This window comes from Sarcophilus harrisii, chromosome 6 (assembly GCF_902635505.1).
Source record: "Sarcophilus harrisii chromosome 6, mSarHar1.11, whole genome shotgun sequence".
NCBI lineage: Eukaryota > Metazoa > Chordata > Mammalia > Dasyuromorphia > Dasyuridae > Sarcophilus > Sarcophilus harrisii.
The window spans coordinates 215,309,202-215,321,231 of record NC_045431.1 but is presented as its reverse complement, the minus strand read 5'-3'; the positions used below and the strand labels follow the sequence as shown (position 1 = coordinate 215,321,231).

Below are 12,030 nucleotides of genomic sequence, written 5' to 3'. Positions count from 1 at the left end.
ATTCAGAGTCTGATTCTTTTTGTACAGCAAAATAATGTTTTGGTCATGTATACTTATTGTGTATCTAAGTTATATTTTAATATATTTAACATCTACTGGTCATCCTGCCATCTAGGGGAAGGAGTGGGGGGGGGTAAGAGGTGAAAAATTGGAACAAGAGGTTTGGCAATTGTTAATGCTGTAAAGTTACCCATGTATATATCCTGTAAATAAAAGGCTATTAAATAAATAAAAAAAATCATTTTTTTAAAGAAAAATAAAGAGCATAGGGGTTTAACTTTTCCTGTGTACAAGATCGAGGTCAAAAAGATTCCAGGAATCTCCAAATCCCAGTAGATTTAGGGGTACATCTGTCCAAAAGTTCTTCCTCCCAAGATCTATTGACAATGAGTAATTTTATTAGTCAGGGCAATCCTTCCTCTTACTAGGTGAACTTTAAGAATTGTTTTTACCAAAACATTAATCACCCTTGAGCCAACCTAAAGATCTATTCCAAACTTAATAAACTTGGCCCTCAGGACAATTTAATTCATTACCAAGCCAGTACTGCAATATTTGCCTCATAGGATTTGCCTAAGCATGCCCTCTGAAGGCAGTCAATAACCCAGGGTCACTTCCTTGGCAAAATTAATTATTTAAAAATGACTTTCAAAGAAGCAAAGCGGCATAGCCATGTCAAATTATACTCATTTGGACTGTATAAATTGTAGCCAAAAAAGAGAGAAATATCTAGGAATATGGGCCAAGAATCAGGAAACCTGAGTTATAACTTTGATTCTTCCATTAACCAACAAGTGAACTTGATTAATTTCTTTGGAGCTTTTCAAGAAGAGAACAGATGACCACTTGTCAGATATATAATATATTGGACTAAGAGGCATTAAGCATGTAGTGACCTTGGGCAAATCACTTTTATTTGGGCTTTAATTTTCTTACAATAGAGTTTGAGATTGTACAATGTAGTTTCTAAGGCCCTTTTAAGAGACTTTTTCCAATCAGAAGTTTAGAGTAAGGATCTCTGATCTTACTGAATTGCAAGGACTCTGTCTCCTCAGGTCACAATCCAGCTATATAACTTGGACTCTAAGAAAAATATCTGGAATTTGGTATAATTTGCTCAATGTCACCCATTTAGTTTCAAAAGTGGGATTCTGACCTAGTTTTTCCTGCATCTTAATATAGTACAACATCCACTGTGCCATACTGTCAATCCATTGTGAGTTTACAAAATAGAAAAATCAACAAAGGTCTTCAAGCCACTATGACTGGAGAAAGCACTCGACTCAAAGATCTTAGGGAAAAAAATCAATAAGAAAGCAAAGAAGCAAAGATAAACTCTGGAGGTTAAATAAAAAAAAAAACTATCTGAACAATAGATTTAAAAACAATAGAGGAAAGAAGGAAAAGCATGTTATTGAGATATTTCTTTGAGATTCAAATAAGTAACTGAAAGAAACAAAACAAGAGTAATTTCCAGGCCATACATGGTTGTATAATTACTTTTCAAGCTCCTGAAATGTAAATGCCTAATGCTTACAAGCAATTACAAGGCAATTATCAAGAGAAAGACTGTTGAATTCACTCTTCATTTAGGTACTGTGATAAGACTCTCAGTCAGGCTACATAATTTGAATACACTAATTGTTATATGAAATGCTGAAATAAAAAGTCAGGTGCCTTGCCAAGAACTCATAAAACTAGATGTCTTTACTTGATTCATAGAGAAAGCTTCTGTTTCTTGTTATAATGACTTTTCCTTGAAATAGGATGGGCATGCCAGTAGTAGAGGGACAAGAAGGATATTAGGGATAATTCAAGACTTCCATTGTAAGCCTTTATCCAAGTTGAGGAGGTGACTGGCCTAACATTACCTAGCTCAGCTGAGGATGAATTCTACCTAGAATTCAAGGTTTCTGAATTTCTAGTTCAATGGTCTTTCTAATATGTCCCATAGGAAAAAAACACAACTGATGAGGAAAAAGAGTAGAAATTTGTTTTTTTTTTTCCTAAGCCAAAACTCAATGCAATTCTGCTGTTTTAGTGGTGGGTACAGGTATTTTAGGGAGACTTGCTATTGAGTAAATTTTGCTTTCATCCAATGTCAGTGAAGGTCAAGCTAAGCCAATGAGAAGCAGCATTGTGTTTTGATTAAAGTTGCTTCTAACTTGTAAGTATAGTCCTTTTATTTTATACTATTTCTTATTATCACCCCTACAGTTTCCAATTTTATCCTTTTTTAAAAAGCTAAATAAAATAAAAAATAAATTTAATTTGAGGATCATTATGAATTTTATGACACTTCTGGAGAGAGAGAGATGGCCAGCAGAGGTCTCTGCGAACTTTCAAAGTTTGAACTACTCTACCTAATTTGTAGTTAAAAAGGGAAAGGGATTATTGTCTTAGTGCCAGGTGCGATCAGACACATGACTAGTCAGAAAAAGTAGCCTGAAGAAGAGACCTGGGTTGTGATCCTAACTCTGTCAATAAATGGCCATGTGACATTGGATAAATCACTTCCCCTCCTTTAAGGCTCAGTTTCCTTAACTGCAAAATGGACATGACGGGTAGAGGAGGAGCAGGCGACTTGTTGCTTCTCCAAAGTTACAATCATTTTTAACAGTTCAAAGTTGTAGAATTCACTGTTAGGATATTCAATTGGATTCAAATCAATGCTAATTAAGTAAGTCTTTGGTGCACAAAATAGAGGCTTTGGGAGATTAAAGGCAAAAACAAAATCTTTGTCTTCAAGAGCCTGAAACTGTCATCTTTGCTTTTTGTTTGTTTTTTTTAGCTCATTTGCAGATTTTTAAAAGTTGAAAAAATGGCATGTAATACATAGTGGCCTTTATGATTAATATATTGTCTCAATCTTATGATTTTTTCTTCTATAAACACTTCTTTCAGTTTAGAAGACCCTGGCTTCTGATCCAATGGTTTAGCAATTCTACTTGTTGATATTATATTTATACAAGAACAAAAACTGTCAATTTGTACATTTAAAAGCATTTAAAACAAAACTATTTTCAAGTACTTGTCCTTTAAGACCTTTTAGTACTATAGTACAATGACTCACACCCTTGAAAAAGTTTCTTAAATTAATATATGAACATAATAACAGTATATCTTAATATAACAGAAGAGTATAATAACATCTGAATATAATTTTAACTAGTGCCTGAAGGGAGAAGAAAGATAAAGTGTACACTTAAAAAGTAAGTCAATATATGGTGACTGAGATAACAAAGGGCCTTATTTTCAAAAGGTCACAGTAGATACCCTGATTTCTCTTCCTAGAACAAGAGACCACCAAAACTCTCTATCTTGGTCTATTGAACAGTTCCAAAAGGCATTCAATGGGAACTGGGTTCCATAGAGGAGATTGAAATAGTGAGGTACATCAAGGAAAAGACAAGCCAGAGAGTAGAGAAAAAGCGGGTTTGTAGCTGTTTGCAGCAAAACAGAACTTGGCAAGTTTGGATTCCTGGACTCCAGACTATGAGTTTGGCCTCCAGATCTTTTGATTTCTCCCTGATATCTTACTCTAGTTGTGTCAGACTCAAAGAAAAATGAATTCTTGTGGACTGCATATTGAATTAGAAAACCACAAATTAATGTTATCTGCTGTATTATAATTTTATTTAATTTGATAAACATTTTTCAATTACCTTTTGATCTGTTTCAAACTCACTTGTGAGCTTTTTGGCCTAAGTTCAACACCGCTGACTTTTATCAAGTAGGTTCTTAATAGTTGTGTAGTGAAAAGAACTGAATTTCTATTTCAAACTACTTTGAGCTAAGTCACAATCAAACACTAGAACAATTACCATGTACTCTGGAGTGTATGGCAATGTTCCAAGATAGAATGGTTAGAAGATTCTCTAAGGAAGAAATATCAATTTTATTAATGAACTCCAAACCAGGTTTGTTTGTTGTTTTAATCTTCCTGTGTTTTTGTTTGTTTGTTTTTGGTAAATATCATCCTTCGAAACTCTCAGAACTTTGATCTATGACTCATCATAATTGATACCACCATTTTGTAGGTAATATAGTAGAAGGGGTAGTACTCTTGGAGTCAGAAAGCCCTGAGTTTGACTCTTGACTCTGGCATTTATTGGCTATGTGAGCCTGAGCAAATGACAATTCCTAAGCTTTGCTTGTAAAATGATTTTCCACAGTTGTAAAATGGTCATAATATTCATTGGGCTATTATGAGGATCAAATGAAATAATGGATTAAAGTACTCTGCAAAACATAAAGTACTATGAAAATGCTAAATATTATTACAAAAGGCATATAAATGATTTTTATTGTTATCCAAAATAAAAGAAAACAGAACTAGAATGAAGCTGAATCACCTCTTTAGTGATCCAAACATCAAAGAGAAATTCCTTTGTTAATAGAGTGTATTAGATATGGGTTTCTAAAACTTTTTCCACTCATGACCCCTACCTTTTCCCCAGAGAAATGTTTATGTGATCCCAGCTATGTAGTTAGGTAAATAAATCAAACATTTTTCTTTCTTTTCTTCCTTCCTTCCTTCCTTCCTTCCTTCCTTCCTTCCTTCCTTCCTTCCTTCCTTCCTTCCTTCCTTCCTTCCTTTCTTCCTTCCTTCCTTCCTCCCTCCCTCCCTCCCTCCCTTCCTTCCTTTCTTCCATCTTTTTCCTCTTTTCTTGTTCATTTCTTTACCTCTTTTCTTTCTTCTGCATAATAGGAATAATAATGCATGAATTGTCTATGTCTTGTGACAAAAATGTATGGTGCTTTGTAACAAATGAGCTAAATTTCAAAAGACCACATACTAAAGAGGTAAAAAGGAGCTAGAAAGTCATCAATTCCAACCTTATTATTTTATAGATGAGGAAACTGAGATCTGGAGAGAAGTGACTTGCTACATCCCCACAGGGAGTAAGCAGTAAGTAGCTGAGAAAAGGATTCATGATTATTATGACTGTTAGTGTATCATCACAGGATCCTGCCACTCTCTTAGGCCAGTGTGCTTTCCCTATTGTCATACTCTCAACCCATCACAATAGCTAATGTGCTATGATATAAAAACTGATGGGGAGAAAGACCTGCACACTGAGGAACTCATCTCTTATCTCTAGTCACTCCTCTGCCAATCAAGATGGAAAACAGAGGGGAAAAGAAGGTTGACTATAATCATCTATAAACAACACTATAGGTCCTACATACATACATAGAAAGACAGAGTTAGAGACAGACAGAAGAAAGAAGAAGGAGGAAGGAAGAAGAAGGGAGGAGGGAGGAAGAATGAGGAAGAAGGGAGGAAGAAGGAGAAGGGAGGAAGGAGAAGGAAGAAGGAGGGAGGAGGGAAGAAGGAGGAAAAAAGGAGGAGGAAGGAGGGAGGAGGGAAGGAGGAGGAGGAAAAAGGAAAAGGGAGGAGGGAGAAGAGAGGAGGAGAAGGAGAAGGAGGAGGAGAAGGAGAAGGAGGAGGAGGAGGAGAAGGAGAAGGAGGAGGAGGAGTAAGAGACAAGGGAAGGAGGGAGAGGGAGGGAAAAAAAGGAGGTAGACATGGAGAGGAGGAAGGAGAGACAGAGAAAAGAGACACACAGAGAGAGACAGTCACGGAGAATGTAAAAGGAGTGGAGGGAGAGACAGAGACAAAGACAGAGAACAGAGAGACATACAGAGAGAGCAGAACTTGAGGATTCTAAAGATTATCTAAAAGTGAACACAAGTATTTGGGGGCATTGATGCTCAGAAAGTCTCTTTAAGAAATTTTATTTGTGCCATCCGCTACATAAAGAAGAATCTATGAAAGAAAAAAAAAAAAAAAACCTGTGTGCAGGAAAAAACTGCACATTCTAAAATGATTTGACGTCATCATAAACCACCCAGGTTTTGCCCTCATGGTTACTATGATGCAATAGCAGTCCCTCAGTGTATTTCTTATTTTTTCTCCTGCAGTATAATCAGTTATTAATACCAGTTCATAATATGCACTACTCACCACTTCTCTGACTGGATTTTCATTATGTGTGCATTTGTGTGTGTGTGTGTGTGTGTGCTGGAGGAATTTCCCAAAGTGTTGAGCTACAACTGGACCTCATCTCATTTTCTCCCTACTTTGTTTAGATCTAACATATAGAACCTGATTTAACCAACCTACTCATTCCCTCCCTACCCTGACAAGAAAGACAATAGATCATAGAGAGGCAGCTAAGCAACCCAGGTGGAAACTGGGTATGTGGACTACACAACTGTGTTCAATGCCAGGATGAACAGGTGCGGATTTTATTGATGCAACAGAAATAAACAGAAAAATAGAATCCAACAGACCCAACACAGCTTTCCTGAAGTGGAAAGCAACAAAAGCCCATGAGGCTCACCTTCATGTCCCATAATAAGCTTTTCCATTTCTTTCTTGGATGCATAATGTTGGATCAATCCTTCTTATAGATGAGAGTCCCATAGCTCTTGGGGAATCCACTGAAGTGATTAGTATCTCAGTAATTCCTAAATAAACTCATCAGGTTTTCTCTATTGCTATCTCTGTAAAAATACTAGCATATTTTTTGAGAATCATAGTGTTATGATACCTTAAGCAAAAGGGACGGTCTCTGCTGCTCCTCAGAGACTGCTGAACAGTCCCCCAACCCCACTGTGCTTCAGCTCATCAGTCCACTGCAGCCACTCATTCTAGGCACAAAACATTGAGTCATGGATAAACATGTGCTGGTGCAGAAAGCTAAATTATTTGAGCAGGTGAGAGAGACAATGATATGGCAGCTTGCTCGAAGTCTATAACTGAGAAGGAGCTGAATTATCCATTACCCAAAAATGTCATAGGGGCCTGAGGGCCATCTTGGAGAGTTGTTTCAAATATTGAGCAAAAGATGGAAAATACTGAGAAAAAAATAACAAATGGTCTAATATTATAGAAGAAAACTAAGAAATATCATCAATGATGTACCATCTCTACTAGAGGTTCTTAATTCCTATTGCTTCACAAAAGCAAAGATTAGGGTTGCAACTGGATTTGACAACAAAGGAATAATGGATCAATCACAACAAACATATCAAGAAGTATTTGAAGTATTTGAGATTGGCCAAAAAGGAGGTACAACCAATGCATCCTATAAGATTGGGTCTGGTGCTGAACTTCTCTGGTTTTTATTATGAGAACCTGATCTCTCCAGGAAAAGTTTGTTCCCTAGCAAAGACAGATTTTGATGAAGCCATTGCTGAACTTGATTTGGCTTAAAAGGTTAAAGTCTCCCATTAAATACTGGGCCATCTCCAGTGGTCCTGATCTATATCTGTCCACTGGCCCCAGATGGTTCTGGAGGGGAAAGTAAAGCAGGTACCCTTGCATAGCCCTCCCTCTATTAAATCCAATTCACTTGCGTGTCAGGGCATCCCCTCCCTGATGTCATGGTCCTCTTTGAGAAGAAAGGACAAACAACAGCCAGCTGAACTTGATATATTAAGTGAAGAATCATACAAAGCCAGCACTCCACTAAGGCGATTACTGAGAGACAAGTTGACATTGTGAACATCAGACACCCAAGGAGATGAAACTGGAGCAGGCAAAGGAGGGGAGAATTAACCAGCCTTCCAACTTTTATCTGCCTCATTCCAAAATTTACCCAGCAGAACATTTGTCATCTATGCTGTCCCACAAATAGTTTTAGTTTATGATTTATGGCCAGTTTATATTGCTTCCATATAGATCTGTATATTTCCCAAGTGGTTTTATGCCTAATGTTAGGGGAGTATAACCAGTTAACATTTGGGGAATTATCTGTTTTCATCTGAGGTAGCCAATGAGGGATATGGAATTTTTATATATGTCTTACATGTTTGATTTAATACTTTTGGCTCATTGTGATTTCAAGGCCAGTTATAAAACAGCTTCCATATCTAAACAAAGAAAACTGTCTCCATATTGGCCCGCCATGATGAGGGAATAAAGAAATAATTGGTTCCAGCCACAGGTGTATTTATTGTGGTTACTTTAGGGCTGAAGCACTCATGGCTATGGTAGAAACAGATGTCCCTTAGATATTACATGCCATTCTATGTGTATCTGAAGTATACAAGCTAATCTCAACATGTATACTTTTATGATTGCAGTTGCAACCGTGTTCCTTAAGACAAAGTTTTAACCTACTTAATTTACCCTGGAGAAGGGCAAAAATGGTTCACATTCCATTATTTGTAAAGTTACCTGCTGTTCACTTTGATTATTTTTGTTATACTCATTTTATTTGTATTTAAATGGTTTAAGCAACCTCAGAACAAATGCACAAGATGCAATAAAAATGAATTCCTTGATTTTCATAAAGTCAAAATACATCAAGCGCAGCAATAAAAAACATGCTTTGTTTTATTTTGTTTTATTTGGGTATTTTGTTTTTGTTATTTTTTTTGATACTTGTCTAACATGCTTGTGCAATAAAAATAACTAACAGGGAAATAACTTCTGATGATGACTAGCTTTGTTTAATGTATTATGAAATTTTCATGAACAATCCAAATATAATTTTAAGAACATGTATATCAAGTTAATGTGGGATAAAAGATTTTATAAATAGAAATGAGAAAGAAAGAGCGAGAGACCGAGAGTCAGAGAGAGAATCAGAGACAGAAACAAAGAAAGAGACAGACAGAAAGAGAGAGAAGGGAGGAGAGAAAGAAAGGGGAAAAGAGAGAGAGAAGGAGGGAGAGAAAGGCAGGAAGGAAGAAGGAGAGAGCGAAAGCACAGAAATCAGATAATTTAACACTCTACATTGTACATGGACACCATGTTTATATAATGTCCCTGAAAAATCTTCACTAAGATCATGCAATCATGTGATGGAGAGCTCACTTTCTTATAAGACAGTTCCTTCCATTTGGTGGCATTTCTATTTAATTGGTCAAATCAAAAAGTATTTTTAAATAGCAAAATACTGTGCTCAGTATTGAGGGTACAAAGAGTCCAAAAAGCAACAATAGGCCTGCTCTTAGGAAGCTTACAATCTAATGGGGCAAACAATATGCCACCAATTATGTACAAATGGCTATACACAGAATAAATTGGAAATGACCCTAGAGGAAAACACTAACATTAAGGGGCATTCTTGGTATTCAAACTAAGTTTTACTTAATTTCTGTTGATTTGTTTTGTCCTTAACTTCTGAGGCCAAGAAGAATAAGTTTATTTTTTCTTCCACAAGATAACTCTTCTTGTTATCTTCCCTTTGTAGTGAATCTTCCCTTTGGCAAGCCAAACATTCCCTTCTATTTTAACCAACTTTGTCTAGTATGTTTTAAGATCCTCTCACCATTTTGTCATCCTCCTGTGATCATGGTTCATTTTATCAGCATACTAACATATAAGATGTGGTTCATGAACACAAGCTAAGAACCTGTTAGTCTTAGTGATTCCATGACTTCTGTGGCTCTACATTATATAGATTAATCAACATATTAATCAACATAATGTACAGATAATATGTTCCAATTACTATGGTAAGTACTAGAGATACAAAGACAACAGTTAGATCACCTTTTATCCACTTCAGGAAGGGGTAATGAGAGAAAATATAGTCCTTATGTACCTACAAAATAAATCCGAATAGAGGAGATGGCAAAATGCTCTAATCTCTTTGCCAAGAAAGTCCCAAGTGGGGTCACAAAGAGTTGGACATGACTAAAACTATTAAAGAAACAACAAACAACATGAAGTCATTTTGATATTAACATTACTATTAAGTAGTGAAATTAGGAATAGACTCTTAAAGAAGAGAGAACTTGAATTGTAATGAAGGAAACTGAGTATTAGCAGATGGGAAGATGAAGGAAAAGAGCTTTTCAGATTAATGGGCCATTACAAAGGGACTGAGATGGAAGATAGAATGTTATGTATGACAATTAACAATTAGGTCATTTTGGCTGGAATAGAGTATGAGTGAAGTGGGAGAGTTTGGAAAAATTGGCTTAAGCAAGGGTTTTTAACCCCTGAGGTTCTTCAAATTTATAAAGTAGATACAATTACAAAGGAAACCAACTGTATAAATTTTTAAAAAAATGTTAATGGATCATAGATTAAGGATCCCTAGGCTAGAGACAGATTATGAAGGAATTTAAGTGCCAACCGTATGGAAAGATTTGATGTTATACTGGAGAAGCAATAGGGACCTAGGGAAATCGCCAGAGCTCTGCTTTAGAGAGAGAGACAGAGACAGAGACAGAGACAGAGACAGAGACAGAGACAGAGAGACAGAGAGAGTTGGCAACTATAAACTCTATGTTGCTACCTCTCTGTATATATGGGTAAACCACCTCACCATTCTGATCCTGTTTCATCCTCAGAAAAATTAATCAGTTGGGAGAGGCAGTTAAACATAATGGATAGAGTTATTCTTGAAATAAGGAAGATGTGGGCTGTAAAGTCCCATTTCTTCCAGACAGTAGGTATAAGATTTTGGATAAATCATTTACCCTCTCACTTAATCCCCATCCCACTTTACTCTGAAACTCTCTAATTTTATAAATTGGGAAATAGTTGTCATTCAATTGGTAGGAAAAGCACCATTAAGGGCCTTCTCTACTCTAATGAAATCACAAGTCTATGTCTTCTTCCTTCTTCCCTAGATAAATGAATGGGTAATACCAGAGGAATCCTAAGGACCTTTCTAGGTCTAAAACTCATACATACTACATAAAATTTTTCTTGGACTTTTCTTTTCAGCCCATATTTGAACTGGAATAGAAATAGTTTCAGGGCTTGTAAATGCTGGCATGCAGTGTCCAGTGACCTATGACCAGATATTCCAGTTCAATAAAGAAGGGTTCAGAGGGTGTTTATCAAGTATATCATCCCTAACCTTGTGGTGCTGAACTTTTACCATTTCTACCAATCTTCTACCAATCTACAGAATAGTCCTACACACAAGACTTAAAAATCCAGACACTCTGGGTAAGTCGCAAAGCTAACTAAATCACCCAGAGTCATATTGATGTGCTCCAGAATTTAAACTAACTCTCATTATTCCTTCCCAACAAAATCAACTTTACAGTCACAGTAGTAGGACCAAGGGAGGAATTGCAGACTTTCGGTTTCCCCAGTTTTGTATCTTGCCTACAGGAAGCCTCAGAGCAACAAAGAGCTTTGTTGTACTTTTCTATGCTATTGGCAACACCTGTTTTCTGCCTCCACAATTTAATTGCCCTGCCTCCCTAATCACAGTAATTCATAGCCCCAGAGACAGACTCATCTCAAAATCAAGATTGTAAAGGAGAAAGGTTGCCCAGAGTTGGAGGTTCCGATGGTTCAACAACCCTGGACCATCCTGTGTTTAATTATCCATAAGAACAATTAGAGTCCTATCGTCAGTGCTTTCTTTCAAACTCAGAATTGGAACCACGCACCTAAAGCAGGAAGAGTGAAGTATACATGACAATCTGCAGAGAAAAGTTACAAAAATGCCTCTTTTGGTTGTAGGCATGGCTATTATGAAGAACAATTTATAAGCCAGCCATTTATATACAAGCCATTTATAGTTCAAATAAATATTAAGGGAATCACAGAAACATAGAATTAGAAGGGACATTGAAGAAAACCATCTCATCCCATCAATACATGAAAAGGCAGTCTCTTTATAAGTTTTCTACCTAACTTCTAATTTAAAATTTGCCATGAAGAGAAAACACCAGACATTAGGACAATCCATTCCAACATGACCAAGCTCTTGCATGAAATGGGAAACTGAGGACTTCTCAGAATAATAACCTTGGGTAATTCAAGGCTCAGCACCAAGACTGTTTAATCATTAGGCTCTGGAAGAAGATCAAAGACTTGCTCTTCCAGCAGAAACTATTTAAGAGATAATCCCTTGACCTTTACTCAACTGCTTAGAGAAAAACCTGACTAATTGTTTAATGGCTTAGAGATATTCAAGAAGTCTCCAACCTGGCTGTCCTTATCTGATTGATTGAGAAAAGCCTGTAACAGACCAAATCTCCTTAGTTACTAGCTCAGCAATTTAGAAACCTTTAACTCCTCTTGCTTAATTGATTATT

At 36.6% G+C, this 12,030-nt stretch overlaps 1 long non-coding RNA gene and 1 pseudogene across 5 annotated transcripts in view; one reads left to right on the top strand and one right to left on the bottom strand.

Annotated features, from left to right (window-relative positions):
- LOC116419830 overlaps nucleotides 1-12,030 on the bottom strand; it is a 215,807-nt gene that overhangs the window by 50,292 nt on the left and 153,485 nt on the right. Inside the window, exon 1 of one of the 5 annotated variants that reach the window (XR_004230145.1) lies at nucleotides 3,666-3,769. The exons of the other annotated variants lie outside the window; for them this stretch is intronic. This is a non-coding gene — a long non-coding RNA (uncharacterized LOC116419830). Of the gene's footprint in view, nucleotides 1-3,665; nucleotides 3,770-12,030 lie in introns of those variants that run through there. 5 annotated transcript variants of the gene reach the window in all.
- LOC111721446 lies at nucleotides 6,682-7,608 on the top strand (annotated as a pseudogene).